Source organism: Trachypithecus francoisi, unplaced genomic scaffold, assembly GCF_009764315.1.
Source record: "Trachypithecus francoisi isolate TF-2019V2 unplaced genomic scaffold, Tfra_2.0 Lachesis_group15, whole genome shotgun sequence".
Taxonomy (NCBI): domain Eukaryota; kingdom Metazoa; phylum Chordata; class Mammalia; order Primates; family Cercopithecidae; genus Trachypithecus; species Trachypithecus francoisi.
The window spans coordinates 48,913,348-48,936,231 of record NW_022681460.1 but is presented as its reverse complement, the minus strand read 5'-3'; the positions used below and the strand labels follow the sequence as shown (position 1 = coordinate 48,936,231).

General features: G+C 36.1%; 1 protein-coding gene and 1 non-coding gene across 3 annotated transcripts in view; one reads left to right on the top strand and one right to left on the bottom strand.

Moving 5' to 3' along the window:
- Positions 1–22,884, bottom strand: part of LIN28B (lin-28 homolog B) — a 126,646-nt gene that overhangs the window by 16,249 nt on the left and 87,513 nt on the right. The gene's annotated exons all lie outside the window — the stretch shown is intronic.
- LOC117098133 lies at positions 16,858–16,966 on the top strand. The gene has a single exon (XR_004443193.1). It is a non-coding gene; the product is annotated as a U6 spliceosomal RNA (small nuclear RNA).

The window sequence follows — 22,884 nt, the reverse complement described above, 5'->3', positions numbered from 1 at the left end:
TATAATACGCAGTCTGGAAATGTCTGTTCATTTATTATAGCAGCCTTGCCGAAAACTTAAACCACCAGGGCTGCTTGCTTTTTTCACCAGACTATTTCAAATTCACAGTGTCAGAGGTGTGACATCTGCTGTAAATAAGCATCAGCTCAGCCTGAAGAAATACAATTCCACTAGAGCTTTGTGTCAACTCTTATAAAGGTTTTTTCTTCTCATTGCATGATTTCTTTTAGGCTTTGGTTCTGTAGCCAGCATTCTTTTTATCTATTAATATAACATTATTTTGTAAGTCATTCTAAAGTTGTATCTTTCATGTGTGTGTGTGTGTGTGTGTGTGTGTGTGTGTATGTTGAGCCTTTTATTCATATATATATATACACACACACACACACATATATAAAATGTCTTTACTATTAGGACATTTGACCAGAGCAGAAGAAATTTTAAAAGAAGAATTTCATCATGATTACCTGATAAGTGAGGCAATAATTTGTTATCTAGAGAAGTAGATGTAAATGTCCGAACAATATATACAAAAATTTTAATACCATATTAAAAATACCTTAGGTATACAAAATAAGGACTACAAAATAGTGACTAGCACACATTTTATCACATACACTTCTCCATTAAAACACAGAAGGAACAGAGAACATGAGAAATTCCAAAGGAAAGAAAGACGTATAGAAGTCAAGAATCAATTTTGTTGGCATGACTGATGTACTGTACATAGAAGATTAGATAACAGCTTCAAATTTATACTGGTTGTTCGCAAGCCAGGGGCAAAAGGGCGCTAGATTAAAAAATGTTACCCTAGTTTTAGCAAAGTAAGTATCTTCTGGGTTACTCAAAACTTTGAAGTTACCTATGACTGAGTTACCTTTGATGCAACTAATAATGCTGGTAGAATCTCAGTTTTTATGAAGACAGAATGTTAAAACACCTCTCTATTGCTGTATGACTGACTTACTACTGAATTACTAGCACTTACTACTAACTACTAGCACTTCCTACTTACTACCTAATTATTTTTTGAGACAGAGTCTTGCTCTGTCACCCAGACTGGAGTGCAATGGCACCATCACAGCTCACTACAGCCTAGAGCTCCTCGGCTCAAGTGATCCTCTTGCCTCAGCCTCCCAAGTAGCTGGGACTACAAGTGTGTGCCACCATGCCTTGGCTAATTTTTGTATTTTTAGTAGAGACGAGGTCTCACTATGTTGCCTAGGCTGGTCTCAAACTTCTAGGCTAGGCTCAAGTGATCCACCTACCTTGGCCTCCCAAAGTGCTGGGATTACAGCTATGAGCCAGAACACCCCCAGACCCCTGAATTATTACTATATTATTGAATTAGTAAGAAATATTAATAATCTGTCCATTTTGACAATGTTTATATTAATAGCATTAAAAGTATTTATAGAGGGCCAGTGGTCTTAGAACACAGTGCCTGGTATGATTTAACCAAAATGTGTTCTTAGTACGAATTCATGTGCAAGAGTCAAAAGAAGACTGTCCCAAGCCATCACCTGTCTCTACAGCTACACAGCAATCAGAAGCAGTTAAAACCATTTTGCTCAAGTCAGAAAGCAAAGGCTTCTAATGATCGATAAGTTTGATCTCCCATTCCAGCACCAGCTACCGCTGAGGAAAATGATGAAGTATAAATGAGAAGTAAACGACCTCTGTCCATTTCTCCCTCCAGTCCAATTGGTCTTCCAGTGACAGACTACACATTGCCTTTTGTCAAGAATCAGCAGTTCTTCAACTGTTTACCATATACGTAAGTAAAAATTAAACAAGCAAAACTGTTACCAGGTTCAGATAACCTCTGTAAACTGTGTAGGTTTTACTTTAAAATTAGAGCTCAAGACAATGTTCTTTGCCTCATGGCTACTTCCTTTCCTCCTCTTTGCTGATTGAGGACACCCTTCATGACATAATCTTTCTATGACTAAAGCCTGATGGTCAAGCTGCTAAGACAGCCCTATAGATCTTTTCTCTGATCACAGATCCCTTAAGGGATCTTATCTTCCTATTTGAACATTTCAAGGCTGTGACCCTGTGAATACACAGCCACTGGTGGAGGTAAAATTTGAAGGTAAGTATGGGAAGAGCAGTTGAATCCCCGGATAGAACAGATTGTTTATAAAAGTCCAAATACTCTTAATAACTTCTAATCATTAGGGCTAGATTCTACAAGTTAACAGATTTATTTGCACATATTCTGTAAGCCAAAAAATGGCTTTGTTATGAGTACAGTTCCTTAAGTATTTGAATGATGAGTTTTCATCTCCTTTGGTCACCCTCTAGATTTGGCTGGAGGAACTTTTCATGAAGAACTTGGCTTATTCTCTTAGTGGAACAAGAGAAACAAAGCCACTGAGTATTTTTTTCTAGATTTTTCTTTAAAAAATATTAAATGATACCCTGACTGGTGTGATAAAAGGAGGTAAATTTGCTTGGGCAATACTTGAGCTTTTTATTCAAAAAATATATTTATTTCAGAAAATAAACATTTGAAAATATGATAGCTACAAATGGCAGTGTTATTTATCACTCTGAATGTAAAGTTCTCTTTATGTGTTTGACACGTAATTTGAATGAATGCAATATATGTGTGGGGGAAAGCTGTGCTTCAGTGGAAAACATCTGGAACCCAGCTTCTGGATTATCTGATTCTGATTCTAAGAGGGTTATTTTACAGCTCTTCCCATGACTGACAGAAATACAACATCATTTTTCTCTAGAGAGGGGCAAATTCTATCCTGGAGGGTGGAGAGTCAATTGATTTCCCTTGCCCACTGTGGAAGAAGCCAGTTTGGGTTTCATTTGCATATTCATGTCAATATACCTGATCTACAAATATGTCTGTTCTTTGATTCTCCTTTGAACAAATTACAACATTTGGTTCTCTTACTGAACTGAGTTAAATAAATTCTTTAACACTTGTTCATCTGATATTTGCATAAAAACCATAATGCTGCGTTTTAAAAAAATTATCCTTTAACATACAGTAAATATGCACCACAGAGCCACTACATGAGATGCAATAAACATTTACAAGCACTTTTAGGCACAAAGACTTCTAGATCACCAACTAGCTTTAACATTGAGTTACTGGACCCAATTCTAGTTTTTTTGTTTCTTCTCAGTGATTTTATTTTTCCTGTATCTTGAAATAATCTGACCTTTCATAGTATTGGGACTTATTTCCAACTACACAAAAAGATAAAATAATTAGAATATAATTATAACTATTATATTTAATAAGACATATTGGAAAATATTATTTGGAAAAAAAATTTTGTTTAAGACTGAGTCTATGTTGCCCAGGCTGGATTGCAGGGGTTATTCATAGGCGTGACTGTAGCACAGTGTGGCCTCAAACACCTGGCCTCAAATGATCCTTTCAAGTAGATATGTGCCACTGTGCCCAGCAAGTGATGATACAATAGAGAAATAAATCATCGCTATTTTACTATCCTTTACTTTACTTTTCTTACTTTTATTTTGAGATGGAGTCTTGCTCTGTCGCCCAGGCGGGAGTGCAGTGGTGCGATCTTGGCTCACTGCAACCTCCGCCTCCCGGGTTCAAGCAATTCTCATGCCTCAGTTTCTCGAGCAGCTGGGATTACAGGCATGCGCCACCACACCCAGCTAATTGTTGTATTTTTAGTAGAGATGGGGTTTTACCATGTTGGCCAGGCTGGGCTTATAACTCCTGACCTCAAGTGATCCACCCTTCTCAGCTTTGCTTAAAGTATTGCCTGATGTTCCAAGAATGTACCAAATACATTGGGACAGTGTTTTTTATAATCTTTTTCTTTTTAACCTTACATTGAATGCAGCTGAGAATTCAGAAATTTTCATTTCTGTCCATAATAGCAGAGAGAAGATGAATAAGAACATAAATACAAAAAGATAGCTAGCAGTATTCTAGACTCTAATGATAATGATAAAATTGTATAAACTAAATCTCAGAGTATGAGCCTTTATATAAGACAAACAAATAAATATTCACTAAATCAATGAGTAAACAATATTATTTCTAAGGACAAAAAGGAAATTTGCTACCCAGTCAGTCATTCTACAGGATGTCATCATGCAATTATTTTTGGACAAAAATTTTTACTAAAAGAACACGTGACAGTATTTTAGCTTTTATGAGGTTTGTACTAAGAAATTTACATAACAAACTGTACATAAGAAATATGGCTCATAAGTGGACAAATGCTTAAGGCACTGACTGAAAGGAAATAGCATAGAAATGAAAAAAATCAATTGAATATATCATTCTAATCAATGTCTAAAAATGAAAATGTTTTGCTATCATCGGCTAAAGAAAATGACCACCTTCTGACAAAATTACGAGCCATGAAAACTTTCAAAAGTATTTCATTTTGAGGATGTAAATGCAAGAACCACCAGGAGCAATAAGCTGGAACCTCTTAGAAATGTATTTGAAAACTGAATCAGTATTTACAAAATAGTATGTTCCAGGGTCATCCATGCACAATTACTTGCATTCAACGGAAATCACCCATTATGAAAATGAGTATCTTCATACCAGAAACACATGCAAGAAAAATTTGAGTTTGTTAAATTCTTGCTAATTTCCAATGCAGTTTTTAAAGCAGGCTTTGATTTACATATCTGTAAATTACTTGTAATATCACTTAAAAATATATTTTAAACAGTCCATTGGCTCAAATGGTAACTGTTGCTGACGACTGTTCTTCCTGTATAGCAATAGCTAATAAATGCAGACTTTGTTAAATGCTGTAAGATAGAAAGTGTTACGTCTTTTCCAAAAATGATATAATCAAAAACAAAACAAAACAGAACATAACAATAACACAAGCATAATTACTGAGAGTGAGAGGGATGACTTTGTAAAAGAGTTGGCCTAGCTGCAACATAGTACTTAAAAGTTATTTTAAAATGAGTAAGGTTTAGGCTGATTCTGAGAGCCCTGCCTTGGAGTCAGCCCTGCTTCGCAAGGAGCAGTACCATTTAAGAAAAATTCCTGTCTAAAATAAATAATTACATTAAAATAAAAATAAAAATGAGTAAGGTTTAAACAGATGCAGAGATGGGAAAGAAAATATACCAGGCAAATAAATGGCCTGAGTATGACACCAAAGTAGAAAAGCAGAGGACGTTTAGGAAGTCAAGTTGGCTGGCTTGGAAACGAAAATGGAAACAAAGACTACTGAGCAGAATATTAAATATATTTTACAATTTAACATTTTTTAAACTTTGATCTTACAGTAGGAAAAAAACCCTAAGTTCCAAAGTTTATGTACACATTGTTCATGACCTCAAATCTAATATAAAAGGGAATCCAGGATTTCAGCCTGTAACTCAGGTGGAAGTCCATGATAAAACCACCTAATCTCTCTGGGTTTCCTCATCTATAAGTAAGCTTCATACTTCAAGAATTCATTTTTAAAGATGAACATAATTTCCACTTACTTCATTTGGCTGCTGTTGGTCTTAAATGAGATACATATTTTAAAATGTTTTGTGAACTATAAAGCTTTGTATATACATGGTAGGTGAAATTTCTCTACTAGTGGTAAGACAATTCATGGTAGATGAATTGAAGCCCTCATTAACTGGGGGGTGGGGTGGGGGGAGCGAGAGCAAAAATAACAGAAGAAGCTTAAAATATTTTTTTCTTTACAAGAATCCTACAGAGATCAAACTAAATAGCCCAACAATGATACTACATATGTATATCTTATGAATGCTCTATAATTAATTTCTATTTTCCATTGCTTGTCTACTGGGATTTTCTTAACCATCTCCTACTCTTCCATTTTGATGAGATATTAGTAAATTAATTTGCTTTGTTGCAGATGCCATGCATTTCTTCCTGTATGTAGTTCACTGTCTAAATATTTAATATTTTTCTGCTTTATCCCTTGGAGTCCGTAAAAATCAAATTGCAGGGTAACTTAGTTTATATAAATTCTATCAGAAAAGTTGCAGATAAAGAAAATGATAAAGTAGACTATCTTTGTGTAGTACAGTTTTAAGTACTGGGAATTTGCTGACTATTCCTATATTCTAGGGACTATTCTTTCATCTGGTTTTCAGAACATTAAATTGGTTTTCTTTCTACCTTACTGATATTATTTTCCTATCTTGTTCTCAGTACCTTTCCAGAGTCACCAAGATCTAGACTTATATTTGTCTACCAACTCCCTTTTGAAAAATTAATCAACTTCCTATATACAAACTACTTTCTTTAGTCTGACACTCACAAATTATTCCCACTTTTATGTTTCCTTGTAATCTCAAACTCAGCTCATCTCTTCCAGTTCATTTAGACCCACTCCTAGTTTCCAAATCTCTTCCAATAAGTTCTACATTTATCATTGCATTCACAGTGTGTACTGGTATAATGCCTGGTTGGTTCAAAGAAATGGAAAAGGCACTATTGAAAAAGTCACTATATTCTGGGCTTTAAAACATCATGCTTACTGGAAGTTAACTCTCCTAAACCATGAAGTCATCTCAGCTTTCTGTCCATTTGGGAGTAGATTCTTGATCTCTGGCCTTCAAGGCATGTCACAGATCAGTCACGGTAACTGATACTCCAGGTGCATCTATCAGTCTGCTTGTACCACTCAGTCACCAACCACTGTGACCATATTTATATTACTGTGGACAATATAAATGAAACGAACAAACAAAAAATTAATTATAGGTCAAGCACAGTGGCTCACTCTTATAATCTCAACAACTTTGGGAGGCAGAGGTGGGCAGATTGCTTGAGCCCAGTAGGTTGAGGCTGCAGTGAGCCATGATCTGCACTCCAGCCTGGGCAAAAAAGCGAGACCCTATCTCAACAAAGAAACAAACAAACAAAAAAAACGAATTAGCAAATCAGTCATCTTCACCTTGTATTATTAAAAAATAAGAGTAAAAGGTCAGGCACAGTGGCTCACGCCTGTAATCCCAGCACTCTGGGAGGCCGAGGCAGGTGGATCACCTGAGGTCGGGAGTTGGAGACCAGCCTGACTAACATGGAGAAGCCCCATCTCTACTAAAAATAAAAAATTAGCCAGCTGTGGTGGTGCATGTCTGTGATCCCAGCTACTCAGGAGGCTGAGGCAGGAGAATCACTTGAACCGGGGAGGCGGAGGTTGCGGTGAGCTGAGATTGCACCATTGCACCCCAGCCTGGGCAACAAGAACGAAACTCTGTCTTAAAAAAAAAAAAAAAAGAAATAGAGTAACATTACAATAAAAAGAATGAAAAGGGAAAATATTATAAGATGCTGGAATGTAAGGATGAAAAAATAATATTTAGTACTAAAGGACAGCATCATTAAAGTGGAAGAAATGCAAAATGATTAGTGTCAAATGTAATAAAAACATGAATTCCTATTTGCCATACTTTTTGGGCCAAATAGTATTGTCATACATTTTAGTAATATTTTAGAGTAACAGGCACCCACTGAGCTATAATGTAACTCCATGGCAGAAGCTTCATCTTCTGGGCAAAACTACCACACAGTTCAATTTCCCTTCATCTATTCAATTTTTTTGTCAAGTCTTACTAAGCTTCAATTACCACTATAAGGATTTTTCAATAAAATAGTAATGGAAAAACTATAAGTTAACCACATGTGGATGTGCATCTCTGGAGACACAACGAGTCTGAAGCTTGAAGAGAGATGCTAAGGTTGAAGTCACAGACTTGGGAGACATCACTGAAAGAACAGACAGTAGCTAAAGCTCAGAGATCACCTAGCAAAATGTGAAGAGTGAAACAATAACTGCAGCCAAACCTTTCAGGAAATCCACTATTTAATAACTTTCAGGTGGAGCAACCAGTTAGAAGTTCTAAGAAGGAACAGTCAGAAAAGTAGAAGGAAGACAAGAAAAGAGATATTTCCCTAGTTTAAAAAAAAAAAAAATATATATATATATATATACAGTTTTGCATTCGAGAAAGTGGCTAATAGAGAGATCAAACAAGATGAGGTATTAAAATAGGCTGCTGGATTTAGCAAGTAGGAGATAGTAAGAGGCCACAGATAGAACATAAAATGAATACAAAAGAATTAAGGAACTAAAATTAAACCATAGCGCCAGTATCAAACTTCCTCAAAGTCAGAGAAGCATATCTTAGGAAACAGATCTTCCTAGGGGACTCACTTCCTCAGAAAAGCAGCCCTTTCCAAAGCCATGTACTATATATTCTTTTGAAAATCACCAGAGTCCAACAGAAAAACAGACAATGGACATGAACAGGCAATTCACAAAAAGAGAAAGAAAAATGGCACAAATACTGTAAAAATATCCACAGGAGGAAAAGCGCAAATTTTAAAAGGCAACAGCCACACATTAAAATTACATTATATATAACATAATTACATTACATACAAAAATACACTTCATTTCCTTCAAAGTAGCATATAAAATACTCTGAACAACCACACCACTTAAAAACAACTAAATGCTGGAAAAAATATTTCTAAAGCATCCTTTGAACTGCTTTGCTGATGGCACTGAAAAGTCAGTGATGCTCAGAAGCCAAAAACAAAGTGAAAGCAGAAAACTAGGGAGGTAAGTGGAGCACTGAAATAGCCTCTCATTCTGGAGACATCTACAAAATACTAGCAACAATCTGAAGCTTTCACCTTGTAAATTGGACGATGCAGCAGAGGAGTTAGAAAACAAAGCCTAAGATCTGTCCAGAATTAGGAGTCTAACAGAAGATCCTGTCCCACAGAAAGCTGGAACCTCCACCCAAAATTATACTCAGAATGTAAAGATCAATGAAAAGTAGTTACCTCAAAGACGGGAAAGGCAAGATAACTTTTCTGCTCCCAACTATGTGGTGGGAGGAAGAGAAAACGATCTCCCCCCTTGAGAACTGATATCACAAGCCAGATGCTATATGGTGTTGCAGCTCATGTGGGGCTACAACTCAAGCTGAGAATTTCTTTTTAAATGGTTCCCAGTTGGTACAAGTACCTCTAGGCACATGATAAAATAAACACATACCCTCCTCAGAGAAAATGCACTTTAAAGCCAGGAGTCAAAAAATTCCTGTAGACACAAGCTCAAGAAATATGAATTTCTGGTTTAAAAAATCAGAGAAGACAAAATAATTAAATAAATAAGGGACCATGAGCTGCAGCCAGTACAATTAGATCCAAAGTGTTCAGATATTGAATTGCTCAGACTATAAAATAAGTATGTTTTAATTTGTTTAAAGCAACACTTCTTAACACTACTAGATCAATATTTCCTTTTTATAATAAATATTTTTGTAATGCCCCATTCTTAAACTGAAATAAATTTAAAGTAATCTCTATATACATATAATTTAAACTATCTATATTCCTTAACCATAATATATAGAAAAAAGTAATTTATAGTAAACCAATACACACTTCAATTTTAAAATGTAGTGGTAAAACTACACAAGAATACAGTAAAATAACAATGCTTGTACTTATCTATGATAAATAAATTGACTTTAAGCCATTCCACGCAAGTAAAAGAAAATGAAAGAAGAGGTACATGGGTATACCAAGATAAAAATTATCCTGAGTAATATACATATATAGAAAGAGGAAGAAAAATCACCTTGATTGAAGCAGCATAACATGTCACGGCAAATTAAACACTCAACACTGCAAAAATGAGAAATATAACACTCTTCAAATGAGCTACATTTTAGGTATAAGTGTAGGAGCCAAATAATTTCCTATGCTGTCAGATGGCAGATGATACTGATGATGTGTAGCAGAAAACATACCACATCTATTTTAATTCAACCTCATGCTGAGACATAAATTCAGCGTCACACATATAAAAAGACTTTAGAGACCAGATCCTTTAATAGGTGATGGGGAATAGCTGATGGATTGGAAAACAAAAACTAATACAAGAGGTTATAAATAAATTATCTCTGGAAATGGTACCACAGTCAGGCTGTAAAACAACCTGCAACCCCCAAATAAATTTCTACATGTAGTTTTTACATTACAGATATTTTATCTCTGTATTACAAAGAAGTTATGAATACTGTATATAGGTTCAATGGGCTTCTGAATATGATAGACTTAGACTTATTCTTCTGCAGTCTACAGCTTTAACACTGGGAAAGATATGAGGCAACTGTTTACTGTCACTGGACAGGACAATAGGTAGTAAAAAAACTGTAGTGCTTGATAGAAGGGAAACACTCAAAGTAAGCCCAGATGTTTGCCCTAGCTGTCTGCCTGGGTAGACTTTTGGGACTAAGGGGCAAGAAGACAATGAAACACAAGCACAGCAGTGATCTCAGTGAGCCATAAAGGCATAAATTTCAGCTCAGAGTTTCTAAAGCAGTTGGAATTCATGGGACAGGATACTGGAGAGAAGAGATCTGTACAAATCCTGTACCTTTCCCTCCTTATTCTTAATTAAAGACCAGGTTGCATGTGTACAGGTTGAGACCCTTCAAAACACAGCAGCAGACTTTGTTGTTTGGCAGAGAGATAAGCAAAAATATCCAAGGCCACAAAATGCTGGGAGATACTGGACTGACCTAGCGAGAAGTAAAGAAACCACTGGATTTTAAATCGAGAAACACAGGCATTTCACTTGAGATCCTAGTAAACTCATGACTTAGGAATAAGGATTATACTCTATGTACCCTATGACTGCATTCTAGGACTAAGCAAATGAAAATAGATCTACCATAATCTAGAATAAAAACAAAACTGGCAGAGCAAAAACTGTCTACCAGAACAAAAGTCAACATCTTGTAGAGAAGACAAATGACTCGGACTCCCTACAATCTATCAGCCCAACATTCTACATACAATAAAAAAATTACTAGGCATGAAAAGCAGCAGGAAAAAGTGACTCATATTTAAGGAAAAAAGTAGTCAAGATCTTAAAAAGACCCAAATGTTAGAAATAGCAGGAAGTAACTCAAAATAGCTATCATAAATATGCTCTACAACTTAAAAGAAAAGATGGACATAATGAATGAACAAATGAGGAATAGTCGTAGAAAAATAGTAAGAACAGAGGCTGGGCACAGTGGCTCATGCTTATAATCCCAGCACCTTGGGAGGACTGCTTGAGCCCAGGAGTTCAGACCAGCCTGGGCAACATGGTGAAATCCTGTCTCTACCAAAAAAAAAAAAAAAAAAAAAAAAAAAAAGCCAGGCATGCTGGTGTGCACATACTCAGGAGGCTGAGATGGGAGGACTGCTTGAACCTGGGAGGTTGAGACTGCAGTGAGCCATGATCATGCCACTGCACTCTGACTGGGGCTGGAAGGAAGACCCTGTCTGAAGGAAGGAGGGAAGGAAGAAAGACAGGCTATTAAAACAACAACAACCAGGAATATTAGAACTGAAAACTACAATATCTAAAATGAAAATATTCATGGATTAATAGTAACTTAGAAACTGAAGAAAAACGTAGTGAACTTAAAAAGCAGATTATAAAGAAATAGCACAAACTGAATCAAAGAAAATAAAGAAATTTGAATATAATAAATATGAAGATATTTTTGCTTATCTCTCTGCCAGACAACAAAGCCTGCTGCTGTGCTTTGAAGGGCCTCAACCTGTGCACATGCAACTTGGCCCTTAATCAAGACTAAGGAGGGAGGGGTACAGGAGTTCTCCTTTGCACAGATCTCTTCTCTCCAGCATCCTGTCCCATGAATTCCAACTGCTTTAGAAACCCTGAGTTGAATTTTACAGTTCTAAATATGAATCTATTCATATTTTACAGTTCTTTATTTTCTTTTTAAGATACTGTTATTCATAGTGACATGAGGGACAATATGAAATAGTCTGATATATATATATATGTAATTAGAATCTCAGATGAAGAAGAATGGAGAAGAACAAAAAACACACGAAGAAATGATGGCCAAACATTTCCCCAGTTTTATGAAAAACATTGTGGATCAACAAATCCAAAAAGCTCAGAGAACCCAAAACATAATAAATACAAATAAACCCCCCAAAACTCCACACTTTGGCACATCATAATTCAGCTACTTAAAGCCCAAATAAAGGAGTAAGAAAAAAGATACATTTTATACTATGGAACAAATAAATGAATAATATATAACATCCTCTCAGAAATAATGAAGACCAGCTGACAAGGGGACATCTTAAAAGTAGTTAAAAAAAAAACCTTTCAATTGAGAATTCTAAATCTATTAAAAATACCTTTTAAAAATGAGGGCAAAATAAAGATATCTGAGTGAATTTTTGGCCAGCAGACTTCACAAGAAGCAATGCTAAAAATAAATAAATCAATAAATAAAATTTTTAAAAAAGATGTTCACATTCAAGAAATATGTAAACTCATGGAAACTCACTGGTTTGCACCCCGGGTGTATGAATTCCCCAACGGGGGGCACCCCAAAGTGGCAAGAAGTCCCCCGGGGCATGGGGATAGGACAAAAGGTGATGAATGTCCCTCCATTCCTCAGAGTTCCTAGGACCTAAGTTGATTGCTCTCCAGGTTTCAGGTTGTCACTCTCCCACTCCCTCCACAGAATCAGTCAGTCCCACTCCGGTACCTATGGGTTCACCTTTTTTTCATCATCCCCTAGTGTCTCCAAGACATTTTGTCCATAAAAGCAAGGTGAAATGGGGATAAAGACAGGTCTACAGAAAGTAATAAATAAAACTACAAATGAGAGATGTGTACAGGAAATGCTATCTATTTAAAGCAAAAGTAATAACACTGAATTGTGGGACTTACCAATTATGTCAAAATAAAAAATGTATGCCATATGCACCGAGAATGACACCAGGGTGGTGGTGAATGGAATTGAATTTTGGTAGCACTGTTACATTTTATAGCAAATGAAACAATATTAACCAAAAAGATTGCAGAAAAAAAATACAAAAACAATTATAGCATTGTTACATTGTATTATCTTTTTACATTTTATAGCAAATGAAACAATACTGACCAAAAAGATGGCAGAAAACAAATACAAACAAAACCAAATGAGAAAAAGACAAAACAGAGCAAAATGGCAGACCTGCATCTAACCATATCAATAATTACATTAAGTACAAATGGTCTCAAATCCCAATTAAAAGGTACAGATCATCAGGTTTGATTTAAAAACACACACACTAATTATATCTTGACTGCAAGAGACATATTTTAAATATAAGTCACAGATATGTTGAAATTAAAAGCAAACAAACAGTAGACCGGGTACAGTGTCTCACGCCTATAATCCCAGTACTTTGGGAGGCTGCGGCGGGTGGATCGCCTGAGATCAGGTGTTTGAGACCAGTGTGGCCAACATGGTGAAACCCTGTCTCTACTAAAAATATAGAAATTAGCCAGGCATGGTGGCAGGTGCCTGTAATCCCAGCCTGTAATCCTGAGTATGGTAGGCTGAGGCAGAATTACTTGAACCTGGGAGGCGGAGGTTGCAGTGAGCCGAGATTGTGCCACTGCACTCCAGCCTGGGCAACAAGAGCGAAACACCATCTCAAAATACACACACACACACACACCCCACATATATACACACCCACATACACATCATACAAACAACCATAAAAAGTTGGTGTGGCTGTATCAGTGTCAGACAAAGGATATTACAGGGGAGGTGGGACATTTCATAAACATAAAGGGTCAATTCATCAGGAAGACATAATATTCCCAATATGAATGCAATGAATCTGCTGTTAATGCAGTTTCAAAGCACATGAAGCAAACACTGTTAGCACTCAAAGAAGAAACAGATAAATCCACAATCATAGTTGAAATTTAACATTCCTTTCCAGTAACAAGTAAGTTTATGAGTGCACGCACACACACGCACCATAAAGACATAGATTTGGGCTACACTATCAACCACCATTATCTAATTAACACTATAGAACCATGCACTCAACATCAGCTGAATATTCATTCTTTTCAGGTGCACGTGAGCCACTGTCTAGGATAGAACATATCTTGGAACAAAAAAAGTCAGTAAATTTCACAACGTGGAAATCTTACAAAATACACACGTTTTCTGACCACAACAGAATTAAGTTAGAAATAAATAAGAAATAGAGAAATTCCAAAATATTTTAATAATACAATATACTTTTAAATAACACTTAGATCAAAGAAGAAATCACAAGGAAAATAAAAATGAAAACAAAATAAATTAAACTTTGCGAAATGCAGCTAAAGCAGTGTTTAGGGGAAAATTTAAAACTTTATCTGTTTATGTTAGAAAAGAAGGTTTAAAAATCAATGGTCTAAGTTTTTACCTAAAGAAGCTAGAAAAAGAGAAAAATAAACCAAAAGTAAATAAATTAAGTAATTAAGAGCAGAAACCAATGAAATAGAAAACAATATAAAAAAATTAACAAAGTCAAAAATTGGCTGGAAAGGATTAATAAAAATGAATAAACTCCTAGTTAGAATGATCAAGAAACAAGAGAGAAGAAATCAATTGCTATTATCAGCAATGAAAAAGTGAATATTGATATGTGTCTTGTAGTCATTAAGAGGACATAAAGGAATATTATAAACAATTTTATGCTAAAGCATTCCACAGCTTACATAAAAAGGACTCGTTTCTTAAAGAAACAAAACATAAGAAAACTGATCTTCAATGCAGCAGTATTGGAAAGCAGGGCCTAATAGGAAGTATTTGGGTCATGGGGGCACTGTCCTTATGAATGGATTAATGTTATTATCCTGGAAATGGGTTCATTCTCATAGGAATGGGTTCTCTGTAAAAGGACAAGTGTGGTATCCTTTTCTCCCTTTGCTCTCCCACCATGACACAGCAAGAGGGCACTTGCCACATGTCTGCCCCTTGATCTTGGACTTCCCAGCCTCCAAAACTGTGAGCCAATAAATTTTTTTTCATTATAAATTACCTAATCAGTGGTATTCTTTTATAGTAGCACAAAATAGACTAAGACACCATCTCACCAAGAATAAAATCAAACTTCATAAACCATGGTCTACATGACCCTGCCAATTTCTCAGCCCTAATCTTGGACCTCTCTTCTCATCAATCAATTCACTCAGTCATACTGGCTGGCCTGCCACTCCTCAAACATGCTCAATTCATTAATGCCTCAGAATCTTTGCACAGGTTTTCCTTTTTAATAAAAATCACTTCCCCCAGATCTTTACAAGGCTTGTTCCCTTACTTCATGTCTCTGCTCAGATGTCACCTCTTCAGGCATTTCCTGATCACTTAATCTAAAACATTCCAACTATTACTTTGTCCTCTTACCCTGCTATAGTTTTCTTCACAGCATTTATCACTACCTGACATCATATTATATACATTTATTAATAAATCTGTTTTTACTTATTTGCCTCACATTCTAAAATCTGTGCTACAGGACAGCAAGACCCTTGTATGTCCCATTCTCTGCTCCAACTTCATTGTCTAGAACAGCTCCAACTTCATTGCCTGGTCCATGGCAGGCACTCAAAAAAAATTGGTAAAATGAAAGAATTTACAGATGAGAAACTAGATAGAGGGAAAGATAACTGCCCAGGATTATTACAACTACTTTAATAAATATTAACTAAGTAGTTACTTTGTACCCATGACACAGTAGTGAATAAGGCAGATCAGGTCCTTGTTCTCATGGAGATTACACTTCAAAAGAACTCGTATTATAGGTCTTTCTATTGCAGACATTTCTTTGAAACTTAAAAAAAAAAATTCCCGGAGAATGAAAGCAAGCTAATATACAACATTCCTCAGCAATTCAATTACAACCAGTTGTCCCAGCTTTTTCTTTTTCTTTCTTTTCTTTTTTTTTTTGAGATGGAGTCTCATTCTGTCGCCCAGGCTGGAGTGCAATGGCATGATCTCAGCTCACTGCAACCTCCACCTCCCAGGTTCAAGTGAGTCTCCTGCCTCACCCTCCTGAGTAGCTGGGATTACAGGTGTGCGCCACCATGCCTGGTTAATTTTTGTATTTTTAGTAGAGATAGGGTTTCACCATGTTGGCCAGGCTGGTCTTGATCTCCTGACCTTGTGATCCACCCGACTGGGCCTTTCAAAGTGCTGGGATTACAGGCATGAGCCACTGTGCCTGGCCCTCAGCTTTTTCTTTTACTCATTATTAACTACTTTTTTTTTTCTTTTAGATATATTTACTTATTAGTCTACATGAATCCGATGTACCATTTCTTTTCTTTCTTTTTTTTAATCTAAGGTCTTGCTTTGTTGTCTAGGCTGGTCTCAAACTCCTGGTCTCAAGCAATCCTCCCACCTCAGCTTCCCAAACTGCTGGGATTACGGCCACGAGCCACCACTGCTAGCCCTATATACCTTTTAAAGCATCATTTGTAAAACACAGTCTTACATATTTTATATCGTGTCTTGAACTTCCTAATAAAACCAAGTACCGAAATCAACATTTCTCAGAGATTTTGGTGATCTCTATCTAAAAGAAAAAGAATTTTAAAGGAAATTTATGAGGCCATTCATTGTCCTGAAAATATAAAAATATACAGTGATTTAAAAACATTGTAAAATCATTTAGTATTAGTTACAATTACTAACTATAAAAATGCCACTGAAAAAATAGAACAAAAACCATATAGAGATGAAAGAAGAGATGGGTTTTAATTTTTAAAAAGGTGTTATTAGATAAGCACATTATGTACTGATGACTTGGAGAGTCATGGTAAAGTTCACAGCTCTGAGTTCTGGCAAGGTTTTGCTCAGCATCCTACCAACTGGACTTTGAAAAGCAGCCTAACCATGCACTACAGCACACCCAGACTTCCTTCCTAAGGCAAAAAATGAGTAACTGGTTTAGCATTGTCCAAGTGTGTACAGATATGGTTAACTTTTTTAACGTACAGTGAGTGGGTGCTTGCTTTGCCAGCACATATACTAAAGTTGGAACAATACAGAGAAGATTAGTATGGCCCCTATACAAGAATGACATACAGGGCCAGGCATGGTGGCTCACACCTATAATCCCAGCAGTTTGGGAGGCTGAGGCAGGCAGATCACTTGAAGTCAGGAGTTCGACACCAGCCTGGCCAACATGGTGAAACCCCGTCTCTACTAATACAAAAACTAGCTGGGCAAGGTGCTGCATGTCTTTATCCCAGCTACTCGGGAGGCTGAGGGAGGAGAATCGCTTGAACCCAGGAGGCAAAGGTTGCAGTGAGCCAATATTGTGTCCCTGCACTCCAGTCTGGGTGACAAGAGCGAGACTCCATCTCAAAAAAAAAAAAAAAAGACATACAAATTTATGAAGTATTCCATATTAAATAATAATAGTTATTAAATAAATAGAGTGAGTGGATTTAGGAATACTCAGGATTTAAACAGGCTTACCTACATAAGATATACGTAGAATAAAAAGAAAATAGTACCTTCAGGTATTTCTGAAACTTTTCTTAATCTATGATGTGATTATTTACCTGCTTCTTCTATTACTGCTCCTAACAGTTTAGCATTAGACTATTCATGGCACATATACTTGTAGCTATAAATGTCATATGCATTTTTTTTAAGAGATAGGGTCGGCCAGGTGCGGTGGCTCAAACCGGTAATCCCAGCACTTTGGGAGGCCGACACAGGCAGATCACGAGGTCAGGAGATTGAAATCATCCTGGTTAACATGGTGAAACCCCATCTCTACTAAAAATACAAAAGATTAGCTGGGCGTGGTAGTGGGCGCCTGTAGTCCCAGCTACTCGGGAGACTGAGGCAGGAGAATGGTGTGAACCTGGGAGGCAGAGCTTGCAGTGAGCCGAGATCGCGCCACTGCACTCCAACCTGGGTGACAGAGCGAGACTCCGTCTCAAAAACAAACAAACAACAACAACAACAACAACAACAACAAAGAGATAGGGTCACACTATATTGCCTGAGCTGGTCTCAAACTCCTGGGCTCAAGTGTTCCTCCCATCTCAGCTTGCCAAGTAGCTGAGATTACATGTGCGAGCCATTGCACTTGATCCAAAAATTCCAACGACTAGAAATACAACTTTAAAATGTAACCATTAAGATCATTTCCATTGGGTATAACGTACACTATTTGGGCAACAGGTACATTAAAGTTAGGCTTCACTACTATACCATCTAACCAAAAGCCACTTGTACCCCTGAAACTACTAAAATAAAAATATTTTGAAAACTAAAATAGTAATTTCCAATGACTATATTAAATCAATTTTTAGAGCATGAAAAAAATTAGATCAAGTCATATGAAATAGTTTATAAGCTATCATTAGATTTATATCTTCACTGTGGGAATTGAAATTTCTATTTATAGTACTATACTTTGGATTTACAAACTGCAAAACTGAGATTCCTGTACCACAAGTATTTCATGAATAAAACAATTTGAATTCCTATCAAAATACCAATGAGAGTTGATAATAATGGGAAGAAAGTGATTTTGAAGTTCATCTTTAAAAATAAATGAAAACAGCAATAATAATATCTCAGAACAGTAATAAAGGGAGATTTACTTCTTGAGGAATTAAAAGGTATTACAAAAATACAGAAATTAAAACTAGTGGAAGAAAGAGTAGGACAAGCTGTAAAAGTAGAGAGCCCTGAAACATACATATTAGCAGTAACACAAGGAAGCAATCATCAAATAACAGAAGAACTTTCACTAATCAACAGAGTTCAACAAGAGATGCTGAGTAAGGGGGAATTCAGAACAGAGCTTCTTAATCTTTATATAAAGTAACAAATAAAATTTTTGATGGATTTAAAAATTAATACAAGGAAAACAGGAAAAATGTAATTATTTGATCACTGAATAGGTAAAACACAAAGGCGGAAACAAAATGGAAAAACAATAAAATGGATATACCACAAAGTATCATAGAGGATACAGTTATTATTATTTGTGGGTAAAAATGTGTCATACCTTGAAAACCATGAATATATTGAAAAACTATTAAAAATCAACAAAAGAGCCAGGTGCAACACTTTGGGAGGCTGTAATCCCAGCACTTTGGGAGGCTGAGGAGGGCAGATCACTCGAACTCAGGAGTTTGAGACTAGCCTAGGCAGCATGGTGAAACCCCATCTCTACTAAAAATACAAAAATTAGCAGGGCATGGTGGTGTACACCTGTAATCCCAGCTACATAAGTGGCTCAGGCAGGATAACTGCTTGAACCCAGGAGGGGAGGCTGCAGTAAGCTGAGATCCTGCCACTGCACTCCAGCTTGGGTGACAGAGTGAGACCCTGTCTCTAAAAAACAAAAAACAAAAAAAATCAACAAAAGAAGTTTTTAAAGTAGCTGGTTAAAAATTATCAATCTTACTAAGTTTATAAAAATAAGAGGAGGGAAGATTTCATTTTTAATAGTATATACACACACACAGACAAACATATCCCAGGGTAGGCTTCATACTGAGCTTAGTTTTACTCATGTTTTCTTTTGTACTAACTCTGTATAGTTTTAGTTTTTTGGTTTTTTTTTCGAGACAGAGTGCTCTCGAGTAGCTGGGACTACAGGCGTGCGCCACCATGCCTGGCTAATTTTTGTAATTTTAGTAAAGATGTGGTTTCACCATGTTTGCCAGGCTGGTCTCGAACTCCTGACCTCAAGGGATCCACCTGCCTCAGCCTCCCAAAGTGCTGGGATTATAGGCGTGAGCCATCGCACCTGGCCAGTTTCAGTTTTCTTCATTTAGATTCTGTGTATCTCTCATTAAGTTTTATTCCTAGGTATTTTCACTCTTTTGTTCCTTTAGCAAATGGAATATATTCTTCCAGTAAGCAGAGGACCGTTCAGAGGTTCTTTCCTTGGTTACCCATCCTTCAGCCCCCATCTCCCAGAGCAGAGGGGCTGGGCTTTGATAGCTTGCTTACTGTCAGCTCACAAGAGCAGAAATCACAAATCACTTCCATAAATCAGAGGTTTGTCTCTGTTTTAAAAGAGGCGAAAAGTCGCCTCTGTACTCATGTTAAGGGAAGAAAAACCACAATGAGAGGGGAGAAAAACTCCAGTATTTCATAGGGACAAGGTAACCTGAGGGAGAGAACTGCATTTTTAGAAAACGTGGCTCCCACTAACATCTGAAGAGAATTTTTAACATAAACCAGTTTAGGACAGAAAAAAAGGCTCTTTGGAACTAAAAACATGATCTCAAATTTTGAAACTAAATAGAAAACAAAACAGTGAAAGAAGACAGTCACATCTGAGAAGTCAGTCGATGTTCTAGAAGAACTCAATTAATGTTCAAAATAATGATCTTACAAAAGAAAGCAAGACGATAGATGAAAATGCTGAGAAAAGACATGAAACTTTAGGAGCACTAATAGCTGTATAACCAGATTTTCAGGAGAAAAGGAAAAAAATAAAGAAACATATAAACAAATAACACAGGAAAATTCTAAACACATGAAGAAAGGAATATTTAGTACAGGTGACACTGTTTTTGTAGCAAGGCCTTCCAGTGAAGGAAGTGGTATATTAACTTAGATTATAGTCTTCTTGAAAGAAGCTCAACAAGCTCATTGTCTTCTTGAAAACCAGTAACAGTTTACAGACTGGCTACTCTGTAATCCAGTGCTATTTTACATGTATCAGTTATTTTTGCCTAACCCCCCATTCAGTGCCTCTATTCATAATGGCACTTTTTCTTCTGGAGAATCCTTTTTCCCCTACTTTTAATCCTTGTAGTTTAGATGAGGGTGGGAGTTCACCTGACTCCCCAGCATAGAGCGGGCAAATGATTCATGTCTAGCAAATCAGATTATCACATTCTAGGCTAGATCAACAAAATTAATTCTGAACTTCTGTAAGAATTGCTGGGAATTCTATCCCTCTTGGCAGTAGGATTGAGCACTCAAATCCAGATGTATCTGAACTATTTTAATTCCTGGAATTATAAACTATGTGATTCAACAAATTTCTTCCCACATCACCCTCCCACGCCAAGCCAAGGGATCTCAAACTTAGAGTATATCAAAATTACCCAGAGGTTTGATGGAAAAAAGAAGAAAAAAAAAACACAATAGCTGAGCTCAACACTCCAGGTTAAGTCTAGGGTCAGGCCTTGGAGTGCGCATTTTAAACAAGATCCCATGTGATGCTAATGCTGGTCCAAAAATGACACTGAGAACAACTACCTTCAGCCACAGTGAGTTCATTTGTGTAACTTGCACCTGAAAGACTTATGACCAATATACCTCCAGTTAGATGATAAACAACAACCCTTTAACAGCACTGGATTTCAGAGTAGCCAGCACAGTGAAAATCAAAACTAAATATCAAATTATCTAGAAAATAACAAAAATACCTAGAACTTCATACTGAAAACTGTGCAAAACAATTGAGTTTTTCCTAAAAGAATATTTATGGTCTGAAATCCTTATTACCTATAAAAATAAAGATTGAAGATAAATTAAGCATCCAACTTATGAAAATAGAAAAAAAAAACAAAATTAACAAAGAAGACATTATACAAGTGAGATCTGAAAGAAACAAAAAACAGGCAAAATTGGAGATAAAATAAAAGGTAATTATTTGAAAAGGTAAACTCATGAGATGCCTAAATGAGAAAAAAATAAAATAAAAACATAAAACATTAGGAATTATTAAAATCCAATTGTAGGCCAGGTGTGGTGGCTCACACCAGTAATCCCAGCACTCTAGGAGGCTGAGGCGGGAGGATTACTTGAGCCCAGGAGTTCAAGAACAGCCTGGGCAACATGGTGAAACTCTGTATCTACTAAAAAAAAAAAAAAAAAATTATTGGTTGTGTTGGTGTGTGCCTGTAATCCAAACTGTTCAGGAGGCTGAGGTGGGAGAATCACCTGAGCCCAGGAGATCGAGGCTGCAGTGAGCCAAGATTCCACCACTGTGCTCCAGCCTGGGCAACCAGAGTGAGAACCTGTCTCCAAAAAAAAAAAAAAAAAATTCCAATTGCATATAAGGAAGAAATTTAAGTAAGAAAATCTTATTTATCTTATTTCAAAGTTAGGCACAAATTAGAAAATCCAATGGAAGTAAATAATTTCTTAGTAAAATATACTAAATCTGATCTAAAAGGAAACAGAAAACTCTGATATGAGAAACTGCTAGACAATTTTTTTAACTACAAAATGTGAAGGGCTTTGGTGTTTATAGCTTAGTTCTATTACCTTTTAAAGTTGTGGGCTTTAAATTATTTTGATCATGCACATTTATTAGTAAGAATTTTTTTTGAACACCTACCCCATTATATGTATATTTGTGTGTATTTATATATCAGGTACAAACTAGTATACATTACAAAACATAAAAATAAAAGGTATAAAGTAAATAAATATAAACACAAGTTGTGATGTTTTTCCCATGAAAGAAATCTATTATTTATCACTTAAGAGGAGACTACTACTTAAATTATTATGTTAAACTATATAGCAACACAGAGACAGGAAACTCACTAATTCATGAGACTAGAATAATCTTAATATAACTTACTAAAACTTGAAGAGGAAAGTACACAAAAAGTCCTAGTTCATGTATGACTGATAAATATTATGAAACTGAATAATCAAATGACTAAAAAGGGTCTCACTCCATCACAGAAATGTAAGAATGCTTTAACTTCATAAAATCTAGAGATGTAACTCACTTTATCAATATACTAGAAAATTACATAAATTATGTCAAGAGATGCTGAAAACATTTTTGATATAATAATTTAGCAGCCATCCATGGTAAAAACTCTGAGTAAACGAGAAGAAAAAGAAAGCAATTTAAACATGATTATTTACTGAAAAACAACAGCAAACATCAAACTAAACTTGAAATACTAAAGCCATTTTCATTAAATTGGAAGACAGAATGCTTGCTGTCATCAGCATCATTCAACACTGCTTAGGAAGTTCGAGTGTATTCCTAAGAAAATAATAGGTGTAACTCTT